The following is a 20,801-nucleotide window of genomic DNA, read 5'->3' as shown; positions in this document are numbered from 1 at the left end:
TCACACTCCCATGTCCCCACCACAAAATACCTGCACCCCATCTCTCTACCCCCAAATACATGCACCCCATGTCTGCACCCCAAAAAACCCACACCCCCATATCCCCACCACAAAATACCTGCATCCCCATCTCCCTACCCCCAAATACCTGCACCCCCATATCCCCACCCCAATACCCACACCCCTATGTCCATACCCCAAAAAACCCACACACCCCATGTCCCACCCCAAATACCTGCACGCCCCATCTCTCTACCCCCAAATACCTGCACCCCATATTCCTACCCCAATACCTGCACCCCTATGTCTGCACACCAAAAAACCCACACCCCCATATCCCCACCACAAAATACCTGCACCCCCATATCCCCACCACAAAATACCCACTCCCCCATGTCCCCACCCCAAAATACCTGCACCTGGGCAGAGAGGGGGGCTTCTCCCCCAGACCTGCCCTTCCCCACTCCTCCAGCACGCTGAACTGGGAGGAACTGGGAGCCTCTCCCCTGCCCAGGCCTCCTGCTGGGAATGGCTGGGGCTTGCGCCAGGAGGCCAATTTCCTGCTGCTGGAGGTGTGGGGCAGGCGGGGGGGCTCGTTCCCACCCCTCAGCCGTGCTCCGGGCGCTGCCCTCGGAGGCTGGGAAGGTTGGCAGCAGCTGCTCCCACCCTGGCTAAGGTGCCTGGCAGCACCGCACCAGCCTTGGCACTGTGCCCGCCACTGCCAAGTGCCCGGCCGTGGGTCCTGCAGGGCTGGCAGGAGAGGCCAGCCCACAGCCCCGCCAGCCACTGCCACTGAGCCCCCCCGCCCGCAAAGGGGGCAGAGCACGGCCCACACCCCCCATGTCTGCACCCCAAATACCCAAACCTCCCATGTCTGCACCCCAATTACCCAAACCCCCATGTCCGCACCTCCCATGTCTGCACCCCAAATACCCACCCCCCCAAATACCCACAACCCCCATGCCTGCACCCCCTATGTCCTCCACCCCCAAATACCCACACCCCCCATGTCCGCACCCCAAATACCCACACACACCCATATCTGCACCCCCACCCCAAACACCCACACCCCCATATCACCACCCCCAAATACCCGCACCCCACATACCCGCACACCAAATACCCACACACCCCCATGCCCGCACTCCCCATGGCTGCACCCCAAATACCCACACCCTCACATACCTGCACCCCAAATACCCACACCCCCGTCCCCACCCCAAATACCTGCACCCCCACATACTGCACCCCAAATACTCACACCCCCTATGTCCCCACACCCCAAATACCCGCACCGCCATGCCCCCACACCCGATGTCCACATGCCAAATACCTGCACCCCCCTTGCCCGCACCCCACATACCCACATCCCCCACCCCAAATAACCCCTGCTGCCAGCAGAAATGCCTGTCCTGCCCTGCTCCTTGCCTCCTGTGTAGGGGGCAGGGAGACCCCCCGGGGAGACCTGCCCCACACATCACCACTCCCCAGCCAGCGCCTTTCCCACCCCCCCAACCAGCCCCCACCCTGCATCCCCCCCCAGCCACCCCTGCCCTACCTCTGCCCCAGCCGGCCCCCTCCCCGCCAGCCAGCCCCTGCCCTGCCCCCCAGCTCCCCCAACTGGGACAGGCCTGGTGTAGCAGGGAGCCCCCGCAGCCAGCCCCTGCCCCGTGGGGCAGAAGGCAGCCTGGCAGCCCTCGGGGATGCAGCTGTGCCTCCCCAGCAGGCTGCGCCCGCTCACCCAGCGGCACGTTGGGAGGGCCTGGGGCAGGCTCCCAGCCAGCTCCAGGCCAGGGTCCTGCTGGCCACGCTTCTGCACTGGCCTCAGGCTCAGGCCTCTTGCCAGGGTGGGCGCAGGCGCCAGGAGGGAGCCAGTGCAAGGGGCTGAGCACTGGTGCGGCCCTGCGCCCGCAGCCCTCGTCCTCACCCTCGCCCCGGGACGTACCTGCAGCGCCGGGGGCAGCCGCTCCGCCCGTGCCCGGCTCTGGCTCCAGCTCCGGCTGCAGCTCCGGCCCCGGCCCGTGCCCGGCTCAGCTCTGATTACGGGACATTCGCGGAGCCAGAACTTCCACATTCCTGCGGCGCCTGCACAGATTAGCTGCCCTGCCTCGCCGCCTTCCCGAGCCAGCTGGCTGCCTCTGCCCAGCCCCACGGGCTGCCCCCCGGCCATGCCGAGCGCCCGACCGGTACCTGCTGCAGCCGCAGGGCGCCGCCCGGAGAGGCCAGCGTCCAGCTGCTCTGCCAGGTGGGTGCTGGGACTCGCATGCCAGGGCAGCTGGGCGCTGAGCTGCCCACGCCTCTCCTGCTGGGCTTGCTGGCTGCACCCTGGGCCAGCCTGGCTGGGCGCCCGGGCCCCGTGCTCGGCTCCCCACCAGGCCAGTCATCCGTGGCAGGGGCCGTCTTTAACCCACAGCGGAGTCACCGGCCCCAGCGCCTGCCCTCCCGCCCCGAGTGCTGCCGGCCCACCGTGGCAGGGGGAGCGCGGGCACTGCTGCCCAGCCAGGGGCCCCCCGGCCCCGTGTGCGCCACCCCCTTCCTGCGCCCCCGGCCCCGTGTGCGCCACCCCCTTCCTGCGCCCCCCGGCCCCGTGTGCCACCCCCTTCCTGCGCCCCCCCCCGGCCCCGTGTGCCACCCCCTTCCTGCGCCCCGGCCCCGTGTGTGCCACCCCCTTCCTGCGCCCCGGCCCCGTGTGTGCCACCCCCTTCCTGCGCCCCCGGCCCCGTGTGCGCCACCCCCTTCCTGCGCCCCCGGCCCCGTGTGCGCCACCCCCTTCCTGCGCCCCGGCCCCGTGTGTGCCACCCCCTTCCTGCGCCCCCGGCCCCGTGTGTGCCACCCCCTTCATGCGCCCCCGGCCCCGTGTGCCACCCCCTTCCTGCGCCCCCCGGCCCCGTGTGTGCCACCCCCTTCCTGCGTCCCCCCCCGGCCCCGTGTGCGCCACCCCCTTCCTGCGTCCCCCCCCCGGCCCCGTGTGCCACCCCCTTCATGCGCCCCCGGCCCCGTGTGCCACCCCCTTCCTGCGCCCCCCCCCGGCCCCGTGTGCCACCCCCTTCCTGCGCCCCCGGCCCCGTGTGCGCCACCCCCTTCCTGCGCCCCGGCCCCGTGTGTGACACCCTCTTCCTGCGCCCCCGGCCCCGTGTGCGCCACCCCCTTCCTGCGCCCCCGGCCCCGTGTGTGCCACCCCCTTCCTGCGTCCCCCCCCGGCCCCGTGTGCCACCCCCTTCCTGCGCCCCCGGCCCCGTGTGTGCCACCCCCTTCCTGCGCCCCCCGGCCCCGTGTGTGCCACCCCCTTCCTGCGCCCCCCCCGGCCCCATGTGCCACCCCCTTCCTGCGCCCCCCGGCCCCATGTGCCACCCCCTTCCTGCGCCCCCGGCCCCGTGTGTGCCACCCCCTTCCTGCGCCCCCCGGCCCCGTGTGCGACACCCTCTTCCTGCGCCCCCGGCCCCGTGTGCGACACCCTCTTCCTGCGCCCCCCCCCGGCCCCGTGTGCGCCACCCCCTTCCTGCGCCCCCGGCCCCGTGTGCGCCACCCCCTTCCTGCGCCCCCCCCGGCCCCGTGTGCGCCACCCCCTTCCTGCGTCCCCGGCCCCGTGTGCGCCACCCCCTTCCTGCGTCCCCCCCCCGGCCCCGTGTGCCACCCCCTTCCTGCGCCCCCGGCCCCGTGTGCGACACCCCCTTCCTGCGTCCCCCCCCCGGCCCCGTGTGCGCCACCCCCTTCCTGCGTCCCCCCCCGGCCCCGTGTGTGACACCCTCTTCCTGCGCCCCCGGCCCCGTGTGCCACCCCCTTCCTGCGCCCCCCGGCCCCGTGTGCGACACCTCTTCCTGCGCCCCCCCTGGCCCCGTGTGTGCCACCCCCTTCCTGCGCCCCCCCCGGCCCCGTGTGCCACCCCCTTACTGCGCCCCCCCCGGCCCCGTGTGCGACACCTCTTCCTGCGCCCCCCCCGGCCCCGTGTGTGCCACCCCCTTCCTGCGCCCCCCGGCCCCGTGTGTGCCACCCCCTTCCTGCGCCCCCCGGCCCCGTGTGTGCCACCCTCTTCCTGTGCCCCCCGGCCCTGTGTGCGACACCTCTTCCTGCGCCCCCCGGCCCTGTGTGCGACACCCTCTTCCTGAGCCCCCTGGCCCCGTGTGTGCGACACCCCTTCCTGCGCCCCCCCCGGCCCCGTGTGTGCCACCCTCTTCCTGTGCCCCACGGCCCCGTGTGTGCCACCCCCTTCCTGCGCCCCCTGGCCCTGTGTGTGCCACCCTCTTCCTGCGCCCCCCCGGCCCTGTGTGTGCCACCCTCTTCCTGCGCCCCCCCTGGCCCTGTGTGTGCCACCCTCTTCCTGCGCCCCCCCGGCCCTGTGTGTGCGAAACCCCTTTCTGTGCCCCCCAGCCCCGTGTGCGACACCCCTTCCTGCAGCCCCCCCGGCCCCGTGTGTGCCACCCCCTTCCTGCGCCCCCTGGCCCTGTGTGTGCCACCCTCTTCCTGCGCCCCCCCCGGCCCTGTGTGTGCCACCCTCTTCCTGCGCCCCCCCCCCGGCCCTGTGTGTGCGAAACCCCTTTCTGTGCCCCCCGGCCCTGTGTGCACCACCCCTTCCTGCGCCCCCCGGCCCTGTGTGCACCACCCCTTCCTGCGCCCCCCCCAGCCCTGTGTGTGACACCCCCCTTCCTGCACCCCCCGGCCCTGTGTGCGCCACCCCTTCCTGCGCCCCCCCCAGCCCTGTGTGTGACACCCCCCTTCCTGCGCCCCCTGGCCCTGTGTGTGACACCCCCCTTCCTGCGCCCCCCCAGCCCTGTGTGTGCGAAACCCCTTTCTGTGCCCCCCAGCCCCGTGTGCGACACCCCTTCCTGCAGCCCCCCCGGCCCCGTGTGTGCCACCCCCTTCCTGCGCCCCCTGGCCCTGTGTGTGCCACCCTCTTCCTGCGCCCCCCCCGGCCCTGTGTGTGCCACCCTCTTCCTGCGCCCCCCCGGCCCTGTGTGTGCGAAACCCCTTTCTGTGCCCCCCGGCCCTGTGTGTGCCACCCTCTTCCTGCGCCCCCCCCGGCCCTGTGTGCGCCACCCCTTCCTGCGCCCCCCCCAGCCCTGTGTGTGACACCCCCCTTCCTGCGCCCCCCGGCCCTGTGTGCGCCACCCCTTCCTGCGCCCCCCCCAGTCCTGTGTGTGACACCCCCCTTCCTGCGCCCCCCGGCCCTGTGTGCGCCACCCCTTCCTGCGCCCCCCCCAGCCCTGTGTGTGACACCCCCCTTCCTGCGCCCCCTGGCCCTGTGTGTGACACCCCCCTTCCTGCGCCCCCCCCGGCCCTGTGTGTGCGAAACCCCTTTCTGTGCCCCCCAGCCCCGTGTGTGACACCCCTTCCTGCAGCCCCCCCGGCCCTGTGTGTGCCACCCTCTTCCTGTGCCCCCCCGGCCCCGTGTGTGCCACCCCCTTCCTGCGCCCCCTGGCCCTGTGTGTGCCACCCTCTTCCTGTGCCCCCCCGGCCCCGTGTGTGCCACCCTCTTCCTGCGCCCCCCCCGACCCTGTGTGTGCCACCCTCTTCCTGTGCCCCCCGGCCCTGTGTGTGCCACCCTCTTCCTGCGCCCCCCCGGCCCTGTGTGTGCGAAACCCCTTTCTGTGCCCCCCGGCCCTGTGTGCACCACCCCTTCCTGCGCCCCCTGGCCCTGTGTGCGCCACCCCTTCCTGCGCCCCCCCCCAGCCCTGTGTGTGACACCCCCCTTCCTGCGCCCCCCGGCCCTGTGTGCGACACCCCCTTCCTGCGCCCCCCAGCCCTGTGTGTGCCACCCTCTTCCTGCGCCCCCCCGGCCCTGTGTGTGAAACCCCTTTCTGTGCCCCCCAGCCCCGTGTGCGACACCCCTTCCTGCAGCCCCCCCCCGGCCCTGTGTGTGCCACCCTCTTCCTGTGCCCCCCCGGCCCTGTGTGTGACACCCCTTTCTGTGCCCCCCAGACCTGTGTGTGCCACCCCCTTCCTGTGCCCCCTGGCCCCGTGCGTGATGCCCCCTTCCTGTTCCCCCCAGACCTGTGTGCAACACCCCTTCCTGTGCCCCCTGGCCCTGTGTGTGACACCCCCTTTCTGTGCCCCCCGGCCCTGTGCATAACCTGTCTTCCTATCATAGAATCCCAGACTCCCAGGGCTGGAAGGGACCTCAGGAGGTCATCTAGTCCAGCCCCCTGCTTCACACAGGATCAACCCCAGCTAAGTCATCCCAGCCAGGACCTTGTCCAGCCGGGACTCCCCTAGGGATGGAGAATCCACCACCTCTCTAGGCAACGCATCCCAGTGCTTCACCACCCGCCTGGGGAAGGAGTTTTTCCTAGTATCCAACCCACACCTCCCCCTCTGTAACTTCAGCCCATTGCTCCTTGTTCTGCCATCTGACACCACTGAGAACAGCCTCTCTCCAGCCTTAGGTGTGTATTGTAGTTTCAGGAAAGTTCCTCCACATTAACTACTGACAATGGGCCACATCCTCCTCTGGTCCTCCTCTCGACTGAGACTCCCTCTTCAAACTGTCCTCTGATCCCGCCCCCCACTCATGCATCTGACGAAGCAGGTCTGTGCCCACGAAGCTTATGCTCCAAAACATGTCAGTCCCTGAGGTGCCACAGGACTGCTTGTTTCTGAAGATACAGACTAACTCGGCTACCCCTCTGATATGTGTCACCATGCAAGGCAGTGCATTTAGCCATACTGAGCGCAAATCCATCAACCTCATGCAAAAGCTTCCACAGATACAGACATCATCTTCCTCTCCAAATGCAAACAGAAGGCCAGGGCCTCTCATAGAAAACCAACCTGCTACACAAACCTCCCCATGGCTGGACTTTACTAGAACAAGACGGGATTTTCAGTGCACAGTTCTCTTCTCTACAGGAGAGAAGGACTGTAGACTATCTGAACTACTTTCCACATGGGGCCACAAGAGCGGCACCCTTAACTCACCCAGCAATACTGTCAACCTGTCCAACTGCACACTCAGCCCGGCAGAATCTGCCCTTTCTCGGGGACTCTCTTTCTGCCCCACCACCCCACAAACTGGATACCGTTCTGTGGTGATCTGGACGCCTACTTCCGCCGTCTCCGACTCAAGGAACACTTCCAACACGACACGGAACAGCGCCCTGACCCACAGGCACCCTCCCACCTACGGTGCAAGAGAAAGAATTCCTCATGGACTCCCCGATGGTCGAAACGACACACTGGACCTATACACAGAATGCTTCCGCCGGTGTGCACGGGCAGAAATTGCGGAAAAGCGGCGCCGCTTACCCCCTAACCTCAGCCGTGCAGAACGCAACGCCAGCACCAGCCTCAGAAACAACTCTGACGTCGTCATCCAAGAGGCCGACAAGGGAGGCGCTGTTGTCATCACGAATAGGACTGACTACCAAAAGGAGGTGTGATGGGGTTCATGGTCCCCCAAGCTCTGCACCCGGCCGCAGGCAGGAGTGACTCTCACTCAGCAGGAGAACAGCGGGTTTATTAGCCGACAGGACACAGCGTCGTACAAAGGAGTCAGTGCAGCCGGCAGAGACAGCCAGTCCCATCCATGTGGGGAGAGGAGGCCCCGAGGGGCCCCCAGAGCCGGGGCCTGGCCCCCTCCTTTGTCTCTCTCTCTCCCAGCCCAGACTAACTGCTCCCAGCTCCCAGTTCCAATTCAAGCCCCTCAGGCTCCACCTCCTCCTTTGTCTGCAGCCCAGAGGTGTCACTTGGGCACCAGGTTACCCCCAGCAGGAGCCCCTCACCCTGTGTGAGCCCCTCACACACACACATGTACCCCCCACTCCATCATAGTCCTCACCTACGACTATTGCAGATTTGAAGACAATTTATACCTTCAAATCAGTGGCGCTGCCGTGGGCACCCGCATGGCCCCGGACAATGCCAACACTTTTATGGCTGACCTGGAACAACGCTTCCTCAGCTCTTGCCCCCCCGCGCCCCTCCTCTACCTGCGCCACACCGGTGACATCTTCACCATCTGGACCCATGGGAAGGAGGCTCTTGAAGAGTTCCACCGTGATTTCAACAGTTTCCACCCCACCATCAACCTTAGCCTGGACCAGTCCCCACAAGAGATCCACTTCCTGGACACGACTGTGCAGATAAGCGACGGTCACATAAATACCACCCTACACCGAAAACCCACCGACCGCTGTGCTTATCTACACGCCTCCAGCTTCCATCCAGGGCACACCACACAATCCATTGTGTACAGCCAGGCACTAAGGTACAACCGTATTTGCTCTGATCCATCAGACTGAGACAAACGTCTACAAGACCTTTACCAAGCTTTCCTCAAACTGCAATACCCACCTAAGGAAGTGAGGAAACCGACTGACAGAGCCAGACGGGTACCCAGAAGCCACCTGCTATAAGACATGGCCCAACAAGGAAAACAAGAGCACACCACTGACCATCACACACAGCCCCCAACTAAGGCCTCTCCAGCGCATCATCAGTGATCTGCAACCCATCCTGGACAACGCTCCTTCACTCCCACAGCCCTTGGGAGGCAGGCCTGTCCTCGCCTACAGACAGCCGCCAGCCTTAAACAAATCCTCACCAGCAACTACAGATCACAAACCAGTGACTCTAGGCCTGGAACCAATCCCTGCAACACACCTCTCTGCCAGCTCTGCTCACATATCTACACCAGCGATATCATCACAGGACCTAACACCAACCACCCCATCAGGGACTCCTCTACCTGCCCATCTACTAATATAATATATGCCATCGTGTGCCAGCAATGCCCCACTGCGATTTACATTGGCCAAACTGGACAGACTCTACATAAACGAATAAACGGACATAAATCAGACATCAGGGACGGTAACATACACAAACCTGTAGGAGAGCACTTCAATCCCCCTGCACACTTAGGCTATGTCTACACTAGCCCAAATACTCGAAATGGCATGCAAATGGCCATTTCAAAGATTACTCATGAGGTGCTGAAATGCATATTCAGTGCCTCATTAGCCTGCCACTGGCCGCGGCTCATTGAAATTGCTGCTTTTCATTGCCGTGCGGCTCGTCCAGACCGGGCTCCTTTTTGGAAGGACCCCGCCAACTTTGGAATGCCCCTATTCCTATCTGCTCATAGGAACAAGAGCGTTTTGAAGATTTAGGCTAATGTAGACACGGCCTTAGTCACAGATTTAAAAGCAGCCGTCCTGCAACAAAACTTTTCAAGAATAAACTCCACAGAGAAACTTCAGCGCTGCAATTCATTTGCAAATTTGACACCATCAACCAAGGTCTGAACAGAGACTGGGAGCGGTTGGCCCATTACAAATGCAGTTTCTCCGCTCTTGAGTTCACACCTCCACACTAGCTACTGACAATGGGCCACATCCACCCACTGCACAGACCTTGTCAGCTCCAGCCCTGCCCTTCATGAGACCCCCTCTTTAAACCCACCCCTGGAACCCCCCACTCATGCACCTCAGGAAGCAGGTCTGTGCCCATGAACGCTCATGCTCCAAAACATCTGTCAGTCTGTGAGGTGCCACAGGACCTCCTGTTGTTTCTGAAGATACAGACTAACACGGCTCCCTCTCTGATATTCTTCCCCACGGGCCTTGGCTCACCTCCTGAGCAGGTGGGTCTCTGTGCTGAGTTTCCATTCACCGCAGTCCCAGAAGGAAGACCCACCATCGCAAAATGGGTGCTGGCTGCCTGGGCCTTTGTTTAGTCTATTGTCCTGGCTGGGGTGGAGCCCCACCTCCCTCTGAGAGCCTCAGCACTGAAACGTTTCTCACACCGCTGCAGAGCTGAACGGCTGTAACTTTCCCTACAAGCCTGACACAGACACACCGGTAGCAAATACAGATTCAGGGCATCATCAGCTCTCATCTGACCCCTCACACGCCCCCCCCAGCTCCGTATTTGGGGCCAACAGCCACACTGGGCATTACAATGGCTTCCAGGCCCCATACAAAAGTCCAGCCACGTGACTCCCCACCCTCATCATGCTTCCAGGCACAGGTCAGGCCCACCTCCCCGTTCCCTGGCCAGCCCCACACTCCCAAGCACGGGTCAGGCCCACCTCCCCGTCCCCTGGCCAGCCCCACACTCCCAAGCACGGGTCAGGCCCACCTCCCCGTCCCCTGGCCAGCCCCACACTCCCAAGCACGGGTCAGGCCCACCTCCCCGTCCCCTGGCCAGCTCCACACTCCCAAGCACAGGTCAGGCCCACCTCCCCGTCCCCTGGCCAGCCCCACACTCCCAAGCACAGGTCAGGCCCACCTCCCCGTCCCCTGGCCAGCCCCACACTCCCAAGCACGGGTCAGGCCCACCTCCCCGTCCCCTGGCCAGCCCCACACTCCCAGACATGGGTCAGACCCACCTCCCCATCCCCTGGCCAGCCCCACACTCCCAAGCACAGGTCAGGCCCACCTCCCCGTCCCCTGGCCAGCCCCACACTCCCAAGCACAGGTCAGGCCCACCTCCCCGTCCCCTGGCCAGCTCCACACTCCCAAGCACAGGTCAGGCCCACCTCCCCGTCCCCTGGCCAGCCCCACACTCCCAAGCACAGGTCAGGCCCACCTCCCCGTCCCCTGGCCAGCCCCACACTCCCAGACATGGGTCAGACCCACCTCCCCATCCCCTGGCCAGCCCCACACTCCCAAGCACAGGTCAGGCCCACCTCCCCGTCCCCTGGCCAGCCCCACACTCCCAGACATGGGTCAGACCCACCTCCCCATCCCCTGGCCAGCCCCACACTCCCAAGCACAGGTCAGGCCCACCTCCCCGTCCCCTGGCCAGCCCCACACTCCCAAGCACGGGTCAGGCCCACCTCCCCGTCCCCTGGCCAGCCCCACACTCCCAAGCACGGGTCAGGCCCACCTCCCCGTCCCCTGGCCAGCCCCACACTCCCAAGCACGGGTCAGACCCACCTCCCCGTCCCCTGGCCAGCCCCACACTCCCAAGCACGGGTCAGGCCCACCTCCCCGTCCCCTGGCCAGCCCCACACTCCCAAGCACGGGTCAGACCCACCTCCCCGTCCCCTGGCCAGCCCCACACTCCCAAGCACGGGTCAGGCCCACCTCCCCGTCCCCTGGCCAGCCCCACACTCCCAAGCACGGGTCAGGCCCACCTCCCCGTCCCCTGGCCAGCCCCACACTCCCAAGCACGGGTCAGACCCACCTCCCCGTCCCCCGGCCAGCCCCACACTCCCAGACACGGGTCAGACCCACCTCCCCATCCCCTGGCCAGCCCCACACTCCCAGGCATGGGTCAGGCCCAGCTCTTCCCCCCACACACTGTGGGCCCCGTGCCCCAGCACCCCACTGCTGCCCAAACCCAGGGGCCATCCTGTTCAGCCTGGTCTCTGGCAGGAAGTGGCCCGGGTGGGCGTGGGGCCAGTGGCAGAGACCAGGCTGCCCCGAGCTGGCAGGGGGCCGGGCGGCCGGTGGCACACGGCTGGGAAGAGCCCCGGCCCGGCTGAGTCACCCGTGGGGACAGGCCAGCTGGGAACCGGCAGCCTTCAGAGCCGCTGGCTGAGTCAGGCTGTTTCCTCTTGCCGGCGCCAGGCCAGCCCCCACCCCATGCTGCTCCAGGAGGCCTGGTCCCCTCTCCCTCCCCCAGCAGCGAGGGGGACCAGCGCCAGCAATGGGCAACCCAGCCCAGAGAGTGGCCCTCCGCCGGCAGGTGGCACAGCTGGGCACCCTGTGCCCATGGGGCTCTGCCAGCGCCCTGCACACAGCCCCCAGCCCCTTCCCCCCACGTGCCGCTCGTGCGCCGGAGCCGCCCGGCCCCCACACGCCAGCTGCTCGCAGCTCTACTGCTTCGCGGGAGAGGAGTAGGAAGGGGGCTCCACCGCCCCACAGGGCCATGGGGAAGGGGAGGGGGCCCAGGTGACCCACAGGCCCGTGGGGAGCAGGGCGAGGGGGCACGTGTGCCCAGGTGACCCACAGGCCCGTGGGGAGCAGGGCGAGGGGGCACGTGTGCCCAGGTGACCCACAGGCCCGTGGGGAGCAGGGCGAGGGGGCACGTGGGCCCAGGTGACCCACAGGCCCGTGGGGAGCAGGGCGAGGGGGCACGTGTGCCCAGGTGACCCACAGGCCCGTGGGAAGCAGGGCGAGGGGGCACGTGTGCCCAGGTGACCCACAGGCCCGTGGGGAGCAGGGCGAGGGGGCACGTGTGCCCAGGTGACCCACAGGCCCGTGGGGAGCAGGGCGAGGGGGCACGTGTGCCCAGGTGACCCACAGGCCCGTGGGGAGCAGGGCGAGGGGGTACGTGCGCCCAGGTGACCCACAGGCCCGTGGGGAGCGGGGCGAGGGGGCACGTGTCTCTGCCCCGGCCGCTTGCCAGGTCCCCGCTGACGCTCCGGGCTCGAGGCAGCCAGGTCGCTCTGCCAGGGGCCGGCCCGGCTGCGCCTGTGCATGGGCTCTGGGACGGACACTGGCCGGCAGGAGGGACCTGCCTCCCCGGACGGGGTCTCTCTGGGCACCGCAGGGGCATGGGGTGGCCGAGGCTGGATCGCCATGGGCACACCCACTGGGGCACACCCAGCGGGGGCACTCCAGCGGGGGCACTCCAGCGGGGCACACCCAGTGGGGGCACACCCAGTGGGGCACTCCAGTGGGGGCACACCCCGCGGGGCACTCCAGCGGGGGCACACCCAGCAGGGCACTCCAGCAGGGGCACACCCAGCGGGGGCACACCAGCGGGGGCACACCCAGCAGGGCACTTCTGTGGGGCACTCCAGCGGGGCACACCCAGCGGGGGCACACCCAGTGGGGGCACACCCAGTGGGGCACTCCAGTGGGGGCACACCCCGCGGGGCACTCCAGCAGGGGCACACCCAGCAGGGCACTTCTGTGGGGCACTCCAGCAGGGGCACACCCAGCAGGGGCACTCCAGCGGGGGCACTCCAGCGGGGGCACACCCAGCAGGGCACTTCTGTGGGGCACTCCAGCGGGGGCACTCCAGCGGGGGCACTCCAGCGGGGGCACACCCAGCGGGGGCACTCCAGCGGGGCACACCCAGCAGGGGCACACCCAGCGGGGGCACTCCAGCGGGGGCACACCCAGCAGGGCACTTCTGTGGGGCACTCCAGCGGGGGCACACCCAGCGGGGGCACTCCAGCGGGGCACACCCAGCAGGGGCACACCCAGCGGGGGCACTCCAGCGGGGGCACACCCAGCGGGGGCACTCCAGCGGGGGCACACCCAGCGGGGGCACACCCAGCAGGGCACTTCTGTGGGGCACTCCAGCGGGGGCACACCCAGCGGGAGATGGGTCAGGCTGGGGCATCCTCGCCCGGTGCCGGGGAGCCAGGGTAGGGTGAACCGTGAGCTCCTGATCTCACTTGGGCTCTTCCTTCTCATGGGCAGCCTGAGTCAGCCTGTTACTAACGCTGATTTCCAGCCAGGCTGCTGAGTCAACTCCTCCTTCCTCCTCTGCCCTCCGCCAGCCCAGGGTCGCGCCAGCCACGGCAGCACCCTGCCTCCACCCCCCGGCCTGGGAGGGGGCCCAGTGGGGCGCACAGAGCAGGCAAGGCAGGGCAGACCCTGGACTCCAGGGCCCACCTGACCCGTACACACAACACACAGCTGCAGGAGGCACCACAAACCTGGGCCCCTGGCTATTACTGTGGCCCCACCCCAACCCACCCCACCCCGTCTCTCCCTAGCCCTGGTCTGTGTCTCTGGTTAGCTGAGCCGTGGAAACCCGCCAGCCCCCTGGCCCGGGGAAGAGCCATTTAACAGGCACTGGCCAGTCGCAGGGACAGCTGTCAGCTTGCGAGCGCACCCTTAGGGCACGGTCTGGCTCCAGGGCAGACTGGCCCTGCGGCGGCCGACCATCCGGCGTTTGGTGTAACGAGCCTAGTGGGGATGCGCTGAATGGAACTTGTAGGGCGCCCCGCTGACTGCAGTACTGCCCACGCTAGGCGTAAGGGAAACCAATGGGAACGCAGACGCCCATCGCCCCCCGAGTGGAGATGGAGCAGGAGCCTGACTTCACACACGTCAACTCCAGCTCCACAATCAATTCCACCTTGCACTGGGGCATAGACCTGCCTGGAGCTGAAAATTTGCTTCAAAATTATTTCGCGAGCATGTCGCTCAACTCCATAAAATCACCTCTAAAAGTCATCCCCCGAGCGCCGGGGCTCCGGTCCGAGCACGCTGCCCAGGGCGCACGCTTGCTGCTCCGGAAGAGCGCACCTCGCCCCGGGGCACTGCCTCCCACACCCCACAGCAGACCTCTTCTGGCTGGCCAGCTAGACCCCAGGCAGGGCCAGGCTGGATCAGACCTGGGCCCACCCGGCCCCATATCCTGGCCCCACTGGCTGGCCCCCAACTCCAGGCCCTGGCCCAGCACAGGGAGCTGGGGGCAGCCTGCACCAAGGGGGCCAAGGCAAACCCTTCCATTCTCCAAGGCAGGGGTGCACAAACAGGGGACAGGACACTTTGAGAGGGGGGTGCAGCGCGATAGGCCCCATCTCCCCCAGAGCTGCTGCCTCGCCAGCCCTCTCCCACTGCCACGCGGGGGGAGCAGCCATTAGCCCTAGGCCAGTCAGGGAGAGGGGGCGGGCACACCTGTGGCACCTGCCCTGCTGCTGGGTGGAGGCGGCTGATTCCTGGCGGCAGGGGCCAGGCTGGCTGGGGCTGGCACCCCAGACGAAACAAGTCCGCTTTTCCAACCTGCCCTCCTAAGTCGCCTCCTGCGCCTTTAGTGGTCTTGCTGCTCTTCTTTCAATTGGTTTCCGGTTTGCTCACATCCTTCCTGGAACGCGGTGCCCGGCACAGGAGCCGGTGCTCCGGCAGAGCCTCGTCGGCGCGGGGTAGAGAAGAACGACTCCTCCTGGCCTGTGAATGCGTCTCGGAACAGCATCTGCTCTCCAGCAGCAGCGTCTCGCTGTCGACTCACACCCAACGTGTGCGCCACTCTGACCCCTTCTTCCCAGGCAGCCGTGCCCCGGCCCACAGGCCTGGAATTGGCGCCTGCTCCCCAGGCGGAGCGCTCTGCATTCGTCCTTATTGAACTTCTGCCCACTGCCACGTCTCCAGTTTGTCCAGGTTATTCTGAACTCTGGGCCCATCCTCCTCGCCCCTGGGCCATCCGCGGAGCTCACCAGCATGACCCCAAGTGCCCCAAAGCTCTTCCACCCTCGCGGGGCTCTGGGCCATCCGCGGAGCTGACCAGAACGCCGCCAAGTGCCCCAAAGCTCTTCCACCCTCGCGGGGCTCTGGGCCATCCACGGAGCTGACCAGCACGCCGCGAAGTGCCCCAAAGCTCTTCCACCCTCGCGGGGCTCTGAGCCATCTGCGGAGCTGACCAGCATGTCCCCAAGTGCCCCAAAGCTCTTCCACCCTCGCGGGGCTCTGGGCCATCCGCGGAGCTGACCAGCACGCCGCCAAGTGCCCCAAAGCTCTTCCACCCTCGCGGGGCTCTGGGCCATCCGCGGAGCTGACCAGCATGCTGCCAAGTGCCCCAAAGCTCTTCCACCCTCGGGAGGCTCTGAGCCATCCGCGGAGCTGACCAGCACGCCGCGAAGTGCCCCAAAGCTCTTCCACCCTCGCTGGGCTCTGAGCCATCCGCGGAGCTGACCAGCACGCCGCGAAGTGCCCCAAAGCTCTTCCACCCTCGCTGGGCTCTGGGCCATCCGCGGAGCTGACCAGCACGCCCCGAAGTGCCCCAAAGCTCTTCCACCCTCGCTGGGCTCTGAGCCATCCGCGGAGCTGACCAGCACGCCGCCAAGTGCCCCAAAGCTCTTCCACCCTCGGGGGGCTCTGGGCCATCCGCGGAGCTGACCAGCACGCCGCCAAGTGCCCCAAAGCTCTTCCACCCTCGCGGGGCTCTGGGCCATCTGCGGAGCTGACCAGCACGCCCCGAAGTGCCCCACAGCTCTTCTACCCTCGCGGGGCTCTGGGCCATCCGCGGAGCTGACCAGCACGCCCCGAAGTGCCCCAAAGCTCTTCCACCCTCGCTGGGCTCTGAGCCATCCGCGGAGCTGACCAGCACGCCGCCAAGTGCCCCAAAGCTCTTCCACCCTCGGGGGGCTCTGGGCCATCCGCGGAGCTGACCAGCACGCCGCCAAGTGCCCCAAAGCTCTTCCACCCTCGCGGGGCTCTGGGCCATCTGCGGAGCTGACCAGCACGCCCCGAAGTGCCCCACAGCTCTTCTACCCTCGCGGGGCTCTGGGCCATCCGCGGAGCTGACCAGCACGCCCCGAAGTGCCCCAAAGCTCTTCTACCCTCGCGGGGCTCTTTTCCCTCCGAGTGCACAAGGAACATTCGATGTGCACGAGGCCACCCACAGAGACACTGCCCAGCGTCTCGCTGAGCCGCCTCCTCACCAAGCTCTGAGGTTGGCGGGCACGGCTTGCTGAGTCCCATTCGGCGCCCCGGGGAGGGACGCGCTCCTCCAAACTCCTCCGGGGCGCCCCCGTCGGCGCTGCTGCGCCGCCTGTTTGTGAGGAGCGTTCACGCCCCTGCACCTCCCGCAGGAGCGCGACTGAAGGCACAGTGACTCCAGCTACGATCATTACCGGCACTGTGTGGCTGAATCCCCCTGCCCTGGGGTGCAGCCCGGCCCCGCGCTGGTTGTCTCTCCCTCCCCTCGCGGGGCAGCTGCGCCAAACGCCTCCTCCTTCTGTTGGCCCATCTGAAGCGTTGCCCGTCCAGCGCGCGCTCCAGGCCGAGCCTGCACGCAGGAGTCAGGGCTTTACAGAGCGGCGCTGATTCTCTGCCCCTCTCCGAATGACTCCGCACACACGTCACGGCCGCACGGGGAGCAGAGGCCTCCAGGGACCTCTGCACGGTGACCCCAGCTCTCTCTCCAGTGGGACACACCGAGCTGGGGGAGTGCAGCTCCAGGCGCTTTCCTCTGCATTGCCCAGCAGGGAACGCGCCCGGTCGCCCAGGGCCACGGGACCCTTTTGCAGCTCCTCGCAGGCCGCCTGGGCCGAGCTATCTCCAGCCGTTTCGTTTCATTGACAGACTTCGCCTCTTCCCCGATCTCCCCGTCGCTGGAACAGAACTGGTCCCAGTACAGGCCTGGGGGCACCCCACAGTCACCCATGTGACGGAGTGGGCGGGCTGTGCCCTCCCATGGGCCTGGGCCCACGCTGGGTGCTGCGCAGTGCTGTGAGATCCCTACTGGCCTAGGCTGCTGTGCGGAGACGCAGTGTGTCCATGTCCATGTCCGTGTTGTGTGATGGGGTTTTGGGGTCCCCCAAGCTCTGCACCCTGTTCGCAGGCAGGAGAGTCTCTCACTCAGCAGGAAAACAGCAGGTTTATTAGCCGACAGGACACAGCATCGTACAGAGGAGTCAGTACAGCAGGCAGAGACAACCAGTCCCATCCATGTTGGGGAGAGGAGGCCCCGAGGGACCCCCAGAGCTGGGGCCTGGCCCCCTCCTTTGTCTCTCTCTCTCTCCCAGCCCAGACTAACTGCTCCCAACTCCCAGTTCCAATCCAAACCCCTCAGGCTCCACCTCCTCCTTTGTCTACAGTACAAAGGTGTTAGCTGGTCATCAAGGTTACCCTCAGCAGGAGCCCCACACCCTCTGTGAGCCACTCACACACACACAGGTATCCCCCACTCCATCACATCTCTCCCCCCTTCCAGACCGAACTGAGCGGGGTCACACAACTGGTGACCTGGGGAAGTTCGGGGCTCTCCCCTTGTGACAGGGCATCGGCTGTACCCTCTGTTCTCCCCTCGATGTGCACCACCTCCACGTCATAGTCCTGCTGGGGGAGGCTCCAAGTCAGGAGCTTGGTCTTGGCCCTTTTCATGTGATGCAGCCGGGCAAGTCCCTTTAGTTCCCTTGGGTCGGTCAGTCTCCCTGCTTCGGCCCCGGTCCGTCAGCCACGTTCTCAAGTCGGGCGGCAAGAGCCCATACAGATGCTGCAGCACCAACAGATCAAACACGTCTTTTGTGGTCTGGGTCTTGCCCTGTCTGCCCACCAGTCCATACAGCTGCTCCGGCCAATGTCTGGAATTCAGTTACAGTCCAGTAACGGAAGGTACAAATGCTTCCACCCTTGGCATTTAGCCAGACCACCACAATGGCTGTGTGCCTCAGTTTCCCCTTTCATGCCACACAATAGGTTTGGAATGTTCCTTCTCATGTCAGAGGTTGCAAGACTAGTTACAGGGAACAATGGTGACATTTTAGAGTTACAGACTCCTTCAACATACAATTCATGCTTCTACATCAATGTCATCATGTCACATGGCTCTTTCCAAACATTCAGTGCATGGTACAATTCTACAGCTTTTGGTAGCAGCACCCCTTGGTTACAGCAGTCAGCGTGAGTAACAGAACAAACCCATTGCAACTGTACATTTACGTTGCTCTTTGGTAGACCACGACTTTTGTGTAACCTCCTTGAGAATCTGGTATTTTGGGGATAAATGGCTGAGGCCTTTCTTAGCACCATCAAGTTCTAATCTTCTCCCTTGCCCCCTGGGGTGGAAATCTGATCTCTCTGGGTGTGCCCTCCCTTCTAACAAGAGCTGGGCCATTGATGATCTCAAGGAGACGGCCCCCTCCCAGCCAGTCTGGAAATTTGCAAACCAAACTGCTTTCTGAGAGTTGTTTTGTGAGTCCCAGACGCAGAATCCACATGAAGGAATCCCTGTTTATCCCTTACTGGCCCACCAGGCCCAAAGCTCCTTTGTCCTTTTACCTCCAACTTCTGCCTTCCCGTGGAATCAGAATTGGAGTCCAGTGTGAGAATATAAGTGTTTCCACCATCTGGAGATGGGGAATTGCTGAACCTCTCCTGCATCCTACAGAGACTGATTGTGCAGCTGTTTTATTTGGTTCTCACAGGGCTGCTCACATTCCCTGATAGTTTTCACTTTACTTGCACCAACTTCCAATTCCTGAGAAACTTTTACACTGCCTGCTTTGGACCCTTCCAGAGCACAGCCAGTGGTTTCACACTCAGGCAGGTCCTGGCCATCAGGAGCTGAAACAAACTTCTCCCCAGGCAAAGGGCTGCTCTGGTGCTTACAGACAAGCACCTCTCCTGTTCACTCTCCTCCACCTCACTCCCATTTTCTGCAGTCCCCACAGACGGGTCAGAAAAAGTTTCAGGGAAATTCTCTTCCTCAAGAGCTCCCCCAAACAACAGCTAACCCCTGTCTGCCTCCACAGGGGCACTGCTCCCTTGAGCCACAACCAGCTCCTGGGTTTCACCTACACCCCGGATCACTTCTGGCCCATCAGGCAGATTCCCATGTAATCCCCCTCCAGGCAGAAGGTCAGGGTCCCTTTCCTCCCTTCTGCTACCAGCTCCTTTATCTTCATCAGTCAGCACAACTCCATTGCCAGTCTGTTCTTGTGTCCTGGCAAGAGGATGACTGTGGTAGGACAGAGTCCTCTCACCCCCTCCCAGTAACACCTCAGCATCAGGCAAAGAACAAGTACCAGAATCGTCTGGTCTGTGGGATTCCCTGATGATCCTAACTGGATTAGACCAAGTTAAAGCATCATCCCCCCTGAGAGACACAGAGGCAGGCCCACTTCCCATCTGGGCTTCAGCTGCCCTCAGATCCGGCTCTGGGATCTTGGCTCCATCTCGAGCCCCCACAGGCTCAGGCAAAGGATTCACTTCCCCAGAAGCAGAAGCACTTTTCTTGCACCAAGGACCAGTGTCCTTAGCAGGGACACCACTGCCCATCCCAGAGCCATTCCCTCTGCTCCAGCCCCCATGGCCGGATTCAGAGACACACCTGGAATGCTCTTTTCTGGTGGTTTCTTCTCCAGCCACCCCAGGCTGGGGAGTCTTCCTCAGACAATGGGCTAGTTTCTTCATTGGCACCTTTTCCAAACGCAGGCTCTGCTCTCTCCCCAGGCTGCTGCTGCTGTTCAACACAGATAAGACAATGGGAGACACTCTCTCCTTTCTCCCAGCCCCCCTGGCTGGTCTCCACACACACACAGAAGGTGGAGCAGCTTCTCTCACAGACAACTTGCCATTCCCAGTGGATCAGCTGCTTTCCTGCACAGACACACAGGCACCTTCCTCGGCCCAGGCCTGGAAAACTTTTCGCAGGTCTGTCTTGGCCACTAGTAGATGATGGGTTGGAATTGCTCCTTCCCTCCTTGAGCTGCGGCAGGCCACTCGGTTCAGAGCTCCAGGCAGTCCAGGGTTCCCTGCCCCCATTCGGGCTCACCTCTGCAGGATTTTCCTTAACCCTCAGCTCTGCCACTGCACATCCACACTGCCTTGTCCAGCTTCTTTAATCTCGATTCGGTTTCCAGGTGCTGCCACTTCACAGCGGAGTTGCTCAGCGTGGTTGCAGGCTCTCAGGCTGATGCCCTCTGCACCCCACGATTCCTGGAAGAATCCCTTCAGTGTGCCAGGCTCCTTGCGGGTCACAAGCTGCCCAGGGTTAGGCCGTAGGCCCCTCCGCCCTCTGGGACCGACTCCAATAGACTCCCAGTGGAACCCCTTCTTCAGTGTGACACCCGCTCTCAGGGACCATGAGCACACTGTCTTGGGAAGAACTCATTCAGCGTCAGCCTCCTCAGGGGTCACTTGTTCCTGGGGGTTGGGCTCTCGGCCCCTCCACCTTCTGGGACCGACTCCAACAGATTCCCAGGAGTAACCCCTCCTCAGGTGTGACACCCCCTCTCGAGGACCACGACCGCAGTTGCTTGGGTTCGGCCGCAGGCCCCTCCGCCTTGGGGAACTGCACCTCACTGCCCTTCAGCACACCTGGGTCTCGCAGGCCCCACTTCTTCCGGGGCCCCGGTCACTTACTGCTGGATGCTCCATCCTCGGGGTGCAGAACATCCCACTTCTGACACCAGTGTGATGGGGTTTTCGGGTCCCCCAAGCTCTGCACCCTGT

The 20,801-nt window shown here is 64.9% G+C and overlaps 1 protein-coding gene across 7 annotated transcripts in view; it reads right to left on the bottom strand.

Moving 5' to 3' along the window:
• Positions 1–20,801, bottom strand: part of SLC4A2 (solute carrier family 4 member 2) — a 131,309-nt gene that overhangs the window by 64,639 nt on the left and 45,869 nt on the right. Inside the window, exon 1 of one of the 7 annotated variants that reach the window (XM_074985391.1) lies at positions 1,946–2,002. The exons of the other annotated variants lie outside the window; for them this stretch is intronic. The gene's annotated coding sequence lies outside the window, so the exon portion shown is untranslated. Of the gene's footprint in view, positions 1–1,945; positions 2,003–20,801 lie in introns of those variants that run through there. 7 annotated transcript variants of the gene reach the window in all.

Source organism: Carettochelys insculpta, chromosome 2 (genome assembly GCF_033958435.1).
Source record: "Carettochelys insculpta isolate YL-2023 chromosome 2, ASM3395843v1, whole genome shotgun sequence".
In the NCBI taxonomy this organism is placed as follows: domain Eukaryota; kingdom Metazoa; phylum Chordata; order Testudines; family Carettochelyidae; genus Carettochelys; species Carettochelys insculpta.
Note: the sequence above shows the minus strand (reverse complement) of the source record. Positions and strands in the feature narration are given on the sequence as shown.